This window comes from Euprymna scolopes, chromosome 2 (assembly GCF_053919585.1).
Source record: "Euprymna scolopes isolate OS-2025 chromosome 2, ASM5391958v1, whole genome shotgun sequence".
Lineage (NCBI taxonomy): Eukaryota > Metazoa > Mollusca > Cephalopoda > Sepiida > Sepiolidae > Euprymna > Euprymna scolopes.
This window is the reverse complement of record NC_136483.1, coordinates 63,478,775-63,490,997: the sequence shown is the minus strand read 5'-3', so window position 1 is coordinate 63,490,997 and position 12,223 is coordinate 63,478,775. Positions and strand designations below refer to the sequence as shown.

The 12,223-nt window shown below is 36.2% G+C and overlaps 1 long non-coding RNA gene across 1 annotated transcript in view; it reads right to left on the bottom strand.

Annotated features, from left to right (window-relative positions):
• LOC145291687 (uncharacterized) overlaps positions 1-12,223 on the bottom strand; it is a 57,378-nt gene that overhangs the window by 33,180 nt on the left and 11,975 nt on the right. The window contains exon 2 of the long non-coding RNA XR_013869477.1: positions 3,547-3,648. This is a non-coding gene — a long non-coding RNA (uncharacterized LOC145291687). The remainder of the gene's footprint in view (positions 1-3,546; positions 3,649-12,223) is intronic.

Here is a 12,223-nt window from a genome sequence, read left to right as displayed (position 1 = left end):
AAATAAAGAATATACTTGCTTAATTCATATGTCATCCTTGACTATTATTGCATGTATGTTTAAAATAAAAGCTTCGCAAAGTTGTTCAAACTCAGGTGGTTTTACAGCATTATTATTTTAGGTAAATGAAAACATAGTGTAACAAAAATGATTGACAATCAGATGAGTTTGGAAAAAAAAAGAAAAGGCTAAAGAAAAGAAAACATAACAAACGCCGATAATGGTGGGAAAATCCATGACTGCCCAACTTGATTAACTTCTTTCTGACCCAACAACAACAACGAACAATGGATTAGCACTGTAGTGTGTCTATGCAATGTGAGGTTTATAATGAAGCAAAGGTAGCACAATTTCTAACGGTACTTACCTATAACAGACAATGTCCAGTGGAATGCAAACGTCCAAGACGACCGGAAGCAATGCTGGAATAAACATCTATGAATGTTAGAACTCCCATAGTGTCCCTCATCTTTCCGTTGGCAATTATTCCCGTTTTAGAAACTCTTATCCTCCAAGCTTTGATAAGTAGTTGTAACAATAGTCGAGAAAATGACTTACAGCTGCTTTCACTTCCAAATTTACGACACCAAACGGTCGCCCAAGTGCCGGATACACTTTTTACATAGTAGGGATCCTACGCTAGTAAGTAGCGATTGTTAGCTAGTTTGAATTTTGACAAGGGTCATTCTTAGTGCATGCTAGGATAACTCAGATCTGTAAAATATAATCGTTCTCTGAGTTGAATGAATAATAGGTAGCAAGGCAGAGGGCAGATGTCTAACGTCGCAAACAAAACAAAGTCGACGATGCCATGATATCACGTTTTCAGGCGAGAGAAACAAAGGTTTCCTAATCAGTTGTTCTTGGTGAGACATACGAAGGAGACACGGCACAATAATGTAGAACAATCTAAAGCGAATGTCACATTGATGTCTATCCGTCTGCGTCGCTCATTTCTTGAATTACTAGGGGGCGTCCATCGTTGCCTGGCCGTAAAAAAAAAAAAAAAAAAAAAAAAAAAACGGGACTTGGATGCGATCAGCCAGAAGCTAAACCAAAAGCAAGGCGTGCGAATTCGGATAACTTAAGTTAGTAAACTACCACGTTATCGATGGGACAACGAGGACACATATGTTATCATGATGAAAATTTAGCTTTTTAAAACGAAAAAACGAAACGATGGTTCGCGCATATGCGGTTTGCAAAAAGCATCGACAGCAAGGTTTATCTAACCTCCTTCAAACCAAAAGATATTTCTACACGAAATAATTGACGATTTTTTCAATTTTCGATATTATGTCTCCGAGAAATCGCTCTTTCTAACGGTACCACGTTCGTGCGTTTGATACGGATGACAAAAACTTTTAGCGGACATACAAACATCCGTTCGCACAAACATACAGACAAGTGAGACTTATATAATAGACCAGTGGATGGGTGTTTGGCGTTGATCGTACGTTGGTAAAAAAACTCCCCCCCCCTCCAAAAAAAAATCCAAATAACTTTTCTTTCAATCAAAATAGCAGGGAGTGCCTGTGCGATCGAAAAAAAAATGAGCCATGGTGACCGGGCTCGAACATGAAAGAGGGAAGAAGGCAGAAAACTTATGGGCAAATCCTTTTGCCCACATGACCATGAGTGCTTATGATGTCATAACCTTGCAAAATAAGCGTTTTAAACATAGTTTTAGTTTAATACGCGTACGTGACTTGCGAAAAAAGAGACGCGAAAAACGGACCCACCTTCCAAAAAGTGATCCAGTTGACCCCCACAGAATGAATCTTTTTTTTCTAATTTTCACATATTATGCATCCGGGGCTTTGCCCTCTAACATGGTACCAGTTTCCTACCGGTTCAATGCGTATGAGAAAAGATTTTAGCGGGCATACAAACATACATTCTAACACACATACGTCTCTCCTTTATATAATATCAAATAAAGATGGCATTATTTATTTATATATTTAATCGCTCTCCTTAGTCCATTCTATCCAATAAAACCTTTGCAGAAAAGAGAAAAGGGCATACGCAGTCTATTTTGAACTCTATCAAGGCAGGATAAGCTGCTTCTAGCAGATCCTGCCCAGATGTGGCAATAGTACTTCATCCTTGGACGTAATTGGCTGTTATACAGGTAGAGAATTGTATCAGCGGTGAGATATCTACTGGAACGGTGGAAGGATCCCACCATTTTCCTTGGCAACGGATTTGATGTACGTGTTCCATCTCAGATCAGGGGTAAAGGTCAGACCTAGAAGCTTGTCGAAACATGGAGTTTCCCCAAGACGATAGCCATTCATTTCAATTGGAGTCTGACGATGACTAGAACGATTATGATGAAAATAGAGAAGCTGGGTTTAAGATGCATTAAAATTAACTAAACACCTTTTCCTCCATTGTACCACGTATTCAAGATCAAAGGAGAGAGAATCAGAGAGAACTTGGTCGTTTACCGCCTTTGAAGTGTTGCCATAGATAGTAGTGTCGTGAACATGTCTATGAATGATCTTATGATGTGATTTGGGAGATCATTGATGTAGATCAGGAAGAGAGTTTGGCCCAGGATGGACTCCTGATGGACTCTAGCATCAATACTATGAGCTACTGATTTCTGTTCATCAACCACTACTCTTATGAACCTATCAGAGAGAGAAATGATTTAATAACTGAGAAGACATTTCCAGCTATACCGTAGCTGGAGATCTTGTGGTGTATACCTTTATGCCATACCTTATCAAAGGCCTTTAATATGTCAAGAGCAATTGCCCTAGAAAGGAAGCCTCCGTCGAGAGATTCGCTAATCCTATCAGATATAACTGTTAGTACATCTGCTGTAGATCTAGCAGAACGGAAACCATATTGAATATCACTGGAGGTATTTTTCTAAGGTGGTTGATTACTTTTCTATTTACTATAGATTCCAGCAACTTACTCATGATGCACAGAGATGAGCGATTACCTTGAATTCCTAAATGCGGGATATACTGATGATGTTTTCTAAGGTGTTGCGAAGCAATTCTCCTTAAGATAACGCTTAAACAGCTTTGTAAGTATGGGAGTTAGTTCTGGTTGAAGCCTTTTGAGCACTATAATCGGAATGCCATCAGGGGCTGTTGCATTGCTTGAATCGAGGTTTTTGATTAGCTTAGCAACATCACGCACATATATCTGTATGTTGCATAGCGTGTTTTCAGACACAGAAGGAAATATCAACTTTTTATTCATTGTTTTTTTTTTTGTTTCCTAACAACTTAGGTATTTAACGCGTTGGCATTATTTTTTATCTTTGTTCAACAAAGATAAAGATGGATTCCTTTTGTATTTTTTGTTGTATTTTTGGCGTTTGTCGGCCCTAATCGCATAGGGTAAAATTTATTCAATACTTAGTTCATTACCTCTTTTTAAATCCGAGATGATCACACTCGATATATTACTTTTGTAAGTAGTTTTTTTTTTTCTATTGAGAGTGCATTATTCACAGTAACAGTGAATATGAAAAAAAGAAAATACACATGTGAATGAATAATGCATCCAATGATTACTGACCATAAAACGATTAGGTCGCCTAGTGGAAGAGGTCTCCTTTCTTACTGGCTAGAACCCCTAATAAAACCATGGTAATTTTCACTGACGAGACATTGCGATACACTGTAAAGAAATATGAAATATGAAATGTGCTTTTTATACTAATGTGATTATAATGAAAGTGATTCTGTAAGTAAAATTAGGAAATAAAATAAATGGTCTTTTCGATACCAAAAATATGGATATCTTAACACTTGGAATAATGCGTATGTACGGATTTTTCATGACATGCACTTTTCTATTTTCCCTATCATCGAGACTTTTATTCAACGCCGCATATACTTTTACCTTATTTCGCATCCAGATTTTTATTTAGATATTATCTTCTAGTATTGCCTACACATCTCACTTCTTCCATTATTCATTGGATTCTTGAGCACCGGTTATTATGACCTGAAGATGAATTGCTCATATACTTTCGGCAGCAATTCCTTTCCATTATCTGTTAACGAAGATAGACAATAAAGTTGTTCTTAATGCTAGAATAAGATGTTGTCTTTCTATTCTACAGATATACGAAATAACTTTTCCCCAAAAACGTGCCACAATCTGTAAATGGATAAATTCTTTTATTTTGTATAAAACTGCGTGTTATATGTTTATTCGGTGCCGACAACCTGAATGTTATAGCAGATAATTCTTCTAAGTGCTTGGATTTAGTTTGAACAAAATGTGCATATTTTCATTCTTTTTATCCACATGAAAACATAATTACAATGAATAGAAGCGAGAGCACGAATCCAGTGTGGTTCATAAATTATACGATTTATGATGTTAACTTATTGCTCGCCGTTTTCACTTTTTGTCTCAAATAAATGCGGCTCTTTTTTAAACTGGTTACGTATACAAGAGCATATATTATTTGTATTACTCAAACTACTGTTCCCATCTTGAGTGTTATTTTCATAACTTTTCGGTCGAGGTAACCTCCGACCTTCTTTCATGTGTATCTTATTGAATTCGCGAATCATTCTGTTGAACTTGGGAATTTGCACGAAATTCTCAACGGAATACTTTATTTAATCCATGGGGTAGTATGTTCTTGTTCCGTCAGCCACGACCGAGTGGACGTAATTCGCAATTGTATTCTGAGTATCTTCTGAACATTGGATTGAACGTTAAACACCGGGAATATTAAATAAAGGGTTTCGTGCAGATTCACGAGTTCAGCAGAAATATTCCAGAGTTCGACGAGATAAACTTGAAGAAGGTCGAGGGTTACATCGGTCGAAACGTTGTGAAAATAACATTCAAGATTAGAACAGTAGTCTGAATATAATCCAAATAGTATGAATGATCAATCCTCATCTCAAAAATTAAAAAAAATTATTATATACGAAAATACTTCGTAAATGAGCAAACCTATATTTTAGAACATTGCTTTGTTTCCTTGCTATTAACAACTTAGATATTTAACACGTTGGCATTATGTACTTTATTTTTATCTTTGTTCAACAAAAGCATGGATTCCTTTTGTATTTGTTGTATTTTTGTAAGCTTTCTTGTTAGTTATTCGAGCAGAACCATCCCGAGAAAATGACTGTCCCCGTTTTTAAAGGCCGGGGGACCGTGTAACACGATGGCTGATGTTTGTGCAAACATTATGCGATAAACTTCACCGGTATTCAGTCATTGCTTCAAATATCAGGTTTTCAAACAAGTATAATTTGCCACGTCTTATCAACCGAGCTTTTATTTGAACGACATAAAACATTTTTAAGGTAAATACTAAACAAGAGTCGTAACGGACTTGTGACTTCCCCCATCGTCGCAACATGCAACATAGACTGTAGCTCGACTTATACTAACGAATGGGTTGATATGTCGTCAACAGGCAGATGAAACAAAATATTTGTGTCTGCTTCTCCCTCGTTCCGTTTTTGACATTTATTTATCTATATTTGTTCGTGTTTTTATCTTTTCCTCTTATCGTTTCTTCGTCCCTTTCTGTCTTCTCTCTTTTTCTCTCTGTCTCTTTTACAGTATTTTTAAAGCTTTGAATTGAGAAGATGGCGAGGAAAAAGAGATGCCCAAAAAGGTATGAGTAAATAAATAATCGTATTTATATCAGCTTCTCGTCTTTCGTTATGGTTTCTCTTTCTCTACCCCTTCTCTCTCTCTCTCTCTCTCTCTCTCTCTCTCTCTCTTTCTTTCGTTCTTTCTCTTCGCCTTTCCCTCTCTAATCTCTCTCTCTCTTTCTCTTTCATATTAGCTTTACTTTTCTTTTTTTTACCTCCCTCTCTTTCTCCTACTCTGTCTCTCTCTCTCTCTCTCTCGCGCTTAATCTTTTTGTTTATATTTCTTTCCCCTCCTCTCTTTCTTTTTCGTTTCTCTCTATTTCCTCTCTCTCTATCTCTCTCTCCCCTCTCTCTCTCTCTCTCTCTCTCGTCATCTCTTTGCTTACCGTTTCATCTTCCCATTCCTCTCTCTTTCGTTTTCCTGTTAAATACCCTTTTACTCTATAGTAAGAGATGTTTTGCAAGACCAATATTATAATAAACGTTAACGCCGTAAATTCTTTTCTTTCAACTTTTACTTTTTTATAACCCACTGAAAAAAAAAGCATGAAAAAAAAAAAAAAAAAAAGAAAAACAGTCGGTGAAATTATACAATTTTGCAGATTTTCAGTTTCATGAAACCTGGCATCTTGGCGAAATACTAGCTAATGCTCTCAACCAAGATAACGACTACATGACACATAACTATAATAAGAAATGCCACGCATAAGCATTTTAACTATATTACAGATCTACTAAAACGTGTAATTAGCTACATTATTCACAAATATTTAGAACCCTTGAATATAAGAATCAAGAAAATAAGAGCCACACCACACATAAAAATTTGAATCGATATTTGCCTTAACAAAGAGTTTAAGTTATATCAAATTACTCGGAGACATGTTACATAAACTTGGTGCAACCACGTAATTACATGATTATGCGTTACACAGAAGCAGCTACGTTACACAATGGATTGTAATGAGTATTATGTTTCAGTCTGAAGTAATCATAAAATAGGTAATATTACATGATTATGCGTTACACAGAAGCAGCTACGTTACACAATGGATTGTAATGAGTATTATGTTTCAGTCTGAAGTAATCATAAAATAGGTAATATGCCTTAAAAGAAATAAATTACGTGCATTGTTTAGTGTTTGTTATTATGCGACTGAAGTGTCGACAGCTGCGTACATCATCAGAATTTAAACTAAATCAAAATATAACAATTTTATTATGTTATAACAAAGGTTCAATCCGTATGTTCAGTCTCGGTTATTTAATCATATTAATGCTGTTGAATGACAGTCTCTAAGTAACGTATAAGCAACATAGCCGGAAGGTTTATACACGGGACGTTGCTGGTTTCTTTAACTAAATGTAAGAAACGTATAAATATATATAAAACGTGTAAATGTTTCATAACGGGTATATATATGTTGTGGGGGGACCACCCTCTGAATGAACTCAACCATCGTCCATATATACCGGAACTCTTAACGATCCCGAGAAGGGCTCTAGTTATGGAGTGAAGCTTACTTGCTCGGTGGAACGCAAAACACTCTTTTAATTCTGTAACCCTTTGTTTGTCTTTTATTAATACACGTATTGACTTACACTGTTGTTCTGTTTTTATTGTGGCTAATACAGAGCCATAACACTGGCGACAGAAGAATTCGAGAAGCGCACCCACGCCGAAACCCTAATACTTTACCAGTCCAACAGCAATAAACCTGTGTTCTTATAGCACTGGGAACAGAAGGATTCGAAAACTTACGAAAGGAAACGAATTTAATGAACCAGTGTTCCCATAACACTGGCAATACGAGGATTCGAGGAAGAATATTTTTCTCGCGGTAACCCCAAAGAAAAAAAAATAACAACTGTGTTAATTGATTTAAAAAAAATTAACTGGGTAAAACCCAATTCCCCGGAAAAAATCAGAACCGGATAAGCATGAGACGAAAAACTGTAAGTAAAATCTTTTTACAAAAAAAAAAAAAAAAAAATTGTGTCGGTCCATCCTACTGGAAAAGTACGTTTCAAAAGCTCTAAAAAAACAAAAATAAGATTAAATTCTTAATCTTCTTATTGTGTTAGTTGTTAAAAAATCGTCGCTGTTGTTCTCTCTGCATGACTAAAAAAACCCTCTTTACTCTACTGTTTCCCAACTATTTCAAATAATGTGGAAATTATCATTATTTCCCGCCTGGTATTTTCAAAAACAGGAAAGAAAAGGGCGAATTACAAAATTCTCTTTCCTGACGTACGAGATAAAAAAACAAAACAAACTAAATCTGTACTTTTTTCTCTCTCTGAACTAACCAACCAGACAAGATGGAGGAGCTAAGGTTAGCGTTGGCTCAGTTAACGAAACTGCAAATTGAACAAAAAGATGCAAAAAAACTTATTGGAGAAATAGGAAGAAAAACAGGAAATGATGGCACGCCATCAACAAAAACTAGAGGAACAACAAGTCGAATTATAGAAACAATTGTCCAAACAATCAATGGAACATACATCCGAAACAATCGTCTGAGCGCCAACAACGGACAGAGGATCTACTGACACAAATTTTGAAGAGTAACGCGCACGCAGAAAATGATTCAGCTTTTTCTCAAAATACGATATGATGCGCAATAGATAATTTCAAGTACGAAGATGAAAGAATTAATCGCAACTTATTTCAGGAGATATTAAGACTTTTTCAATCTCGGCTGTGGTAATATGTCTGACCAGAAGTCCATGACAAAATTATGGGTTTAAGGTTAAAGGAGACAAGTATGAATTCTCTTTACAAAAAATCAAGTACCTAGGACATATTGATAAAGATGACAGATGCCCTTTTCCGGTCAATGCGATCGCTATTAAAGAGATGCCGGCACCGAAAAACATAGCGCAACTACAAAGCTTTTTGGACTTAGCAAATTATTACCAATGGTTTATCGCCAACGTGCATAAATTGCGCGTACCACTTAACGAATTACTAAAGAAGGATAAACCTTGGAAATGGATATCGGATTGTCAGACATCATTTTAAGAAATAAAAAAAATCCTTACCTCAAAACTGTTCCTAACTCATTTTAACCCGGATCTGGATATAATAGTGACTAGTGACGCTCGCCAGTATGGCATCGACGCATGCATGTTATATATCAGATGCCGGATCCCCAGCGAAAATCATGTTTGGACGGAAAACCAAATCAGTTATTGATAAACTGCCGCTCAAACATGCAATGCAACACAGAACATCTACCATGTCAACAAAATGATTTAACCTCGGCAATAAAGTCTATTTTAAGCATTTCAAGAACAACATTTCCTTTTGGGAACAGGGCACAATCTCACAAAGAATCGGCAATGTCACATACATCATTCAGGGCACAAAATTCGAATATAATGGGCACCTGAACCAAATAAGGAAATGCACCCCGAGGATCAAGCAGAACCGCCACAGAAAGGCGTAGAGGCAATCAAGATGTTACATAACGTTTTTCATACAGAACCTCGACTAATCATGCAAGTACCAAGACGCTCCGGCAGAAAGAAAAAGTGCACAGACCCCTTGCTGGTCTGCCCCAAAAAGAAAAAAAATAATGATTTCACACCTAGAGAAATCAACTTGGGAGGGGGTGCTGTGGGGGAACCACCCTCTGAATGGACTCAACCACCTTCCATATATACCGAAACTCTTAACGATCCCAGGAAGAGTTGTGGTTCCGGAGTTAACCTCACTTGCTCGGTTGAACACAACACTCTCTTTTGATTCTATAACCGTTTGTTTGCCTTTTATCAATGCACGTATTGACTTTCGCCGTTGTTCTGTTTTTGTTATGGCTAATTCAGAGCCTTAACAATATATAAACGAGTTGCAATAACGTACATGTAAGATAGCGTATATATATATATATATATATATATATATATATATATATATATATATATGAAATAAAATGGAGGTGGAAGGACCTGGATACTCAACGTTTCGCCCGATTTATGCGGGCTTCTTCAAGAGGGATGGTCAATGACCATCCCTCTTGAAGAAGCCCGCATAAATCGGGCGAAACGTTGAGTATCCAGGTCCTTCCACCTCCATTTTATTTCATATCGTCGGATTTAATCCAGCTCAACAATCATATATATATATATATATATATATAACTAGCGGGGGTGCTCGGCGTTGCCCGGGTGTTTGTAGGTGTGTATTGAGCACAAAAAGTGGTAGTAGGCAGGTAAGTTCGAATTCGTGACGCGAAAGCGGAGAGAAATGAAAGAAACCCTGACATCTTATCGCTACGCTATGACGCGACAGGAAGTGAAAAGCGTTCACATTTTGCGATGTCAATCAAAAACTTGACTTACAGAAATGAATAATTAAGTGAATGAGTTCACGCAGACACAAAAACGAACATCTGGCTGGAGGCCAGTTAAGCTTCTCGCTTTCTGCCGTTTTATTTATTTGTTTCCCCACGATGTTGGGGAAATTCAGTTTCCCTCAAAAAGGGAAACTTAACTTCAATCATAGTACGCGGTTGTGACAGTAATAACTTTTATAAGCGCACAGACAAAGGAGGCATACCTTATTGTACCGAATCTTATCTAGTCTTTATTTTCCCATGTCGTATGAAGTATTCCCAAAGTTATATAACGCAGCAACTATTTATCCAATTAGTTTTAAGAGAACCAGATCCATATGTCAAATTTTGGGGGAAAAAGTTGAAATTCCGTCAAAATCTCGATCAAAATGCCAATTTTCCAGATCAGTGTGAAAGGTCATATAAGATACGAAACTTCATTATCTACAATTTGAGCAGGTAGCGAACATCTACACTGAACAGAACCGGAAGTATCGTTAAATGTATGACCTTCATTCTTGATCGTTGATAGAGATATTTCACAATTAAATCAGTTCTAAATTAGACTGTGCCTATATTTTGATCAAGTTTGTTGACGATTGGTCAGGCGATGTGGATGATAGGCTCTACGCAAACAAACAAAGAAACAAACAAACTCGACCGCAAACTTTATGTAGGTAATAAACTTAAACTTAAAATAATGGTAATGCCACGTTCAGAATATTCCTTAGTTTTTTCAACTGATAATAAAAAGTAACTGATTTTCCATTTAGAATCATTAGAATTGGAATGATTTTGTAAATTTGTAACCCGACCAGTTGTCGCTTATGTTTCGTTGTTGGTTCTGATACGATGTGCGTCGTTCTTTCTCACGTTGTGGCATTAGCTCAGGAAAACAGCTGGTCATCGAACGATGCTTAAATACGGATTGGTCGTTGTTTGAACAAGCTATGAAAGAAAAGTAACATTAATACAGTTATAATACAGCCGATGATTAGTTGCTACGACTTGTACGAAAAGAATAAAAAGAATTTCATCTCCAACATTGTGAATAACTAAAAAATATTCAACTCAATTTTTTTATCAGGACTCTAAAAATTCTGCTAAATTTTTCTCGCTAAAAGATATTCCTATGATCAACTTTGAAGTAGAGAATCAAGTTTAGGATTAAGATAAGGAAGGCGGCCTTTTCTGCAAATTTCTTCATCTCTCTCTATGTGTGTGAACATGGTGAGTTCGGATTTATATTGAGATAAACCCAGTTCGGGGTGGAGCCGACAGTCCAGGCTTTCAATCATTTCTTAGTTGCACTATCCGTTCTTCTCGCCCATTTCTCATTTTATTAGATTACCGTGATTACCTAATCATAATTTGGGGGAATTTGTTCAACCCCCTTATGGTAGGAAAATCCAATTCCGTGTTTTACCGTGACTCTTTTAATCCAACCCTTTTCTAGTAGCTAGAACATAACATTTTAAAGACTTATGGTGACATTGGATTTCTATTTGCTTTTAATTATATATATATATATATATATATATATATATATATATATATATATATATATATATATATATATATATATATGTTGTTTTGAAAAAAGAAAACCTGAATGAATTTATGAAATGATCAACGTTTCGTCCCTATTGCAGAGGACATCTTCAGGATATTAAAAGGAAAAATGCAAAAAAAGAAAACGACCATAGACCATACGAAAATGAAAAGGAAACGGTGTTGGAATCCTACCCATATCGGGAAGGAAACTATGTGTGTATGGGAAGGTTGGGTTGTTCAATGTCTATATATACACATTTTTAAAAATACGTTAAATAAATATGTACACTTTTTTCTCTCTCTAAACTTATTCGTTTTGTTGAATTATTTAAGGATTAAGGAAAAACGGGTAACCAGGATCTGTTTTGATATTTTGTTCTTTGATTATTATTTTCCCTATACTAGGGGCTAAATGGTAAAAACCCTTTCTTTGCGTAATAGTATTAGTGTTTAATATTAGTGCTGACTCTAAAAGTCTTCTTTTAGCTCTATCTATCACGTATTTTATAATTTTTGCATGATCGTTAAATGAATGATCGTGTTCTGTACAATGGCAAAAGAGTGCATTTGGGGCGTTACCATTCCTTATATCTCTTCTGTGTTCGTAAAGTCTTAGTTTCAATTTACGCTGTGTCTCACCTATGTATGCTTGGTGACAATTGTTACATGGGATGGAATATATACCGGCGTCGGATGTAAGGGTTTTGGGAGAGTGCTTGATAGTTT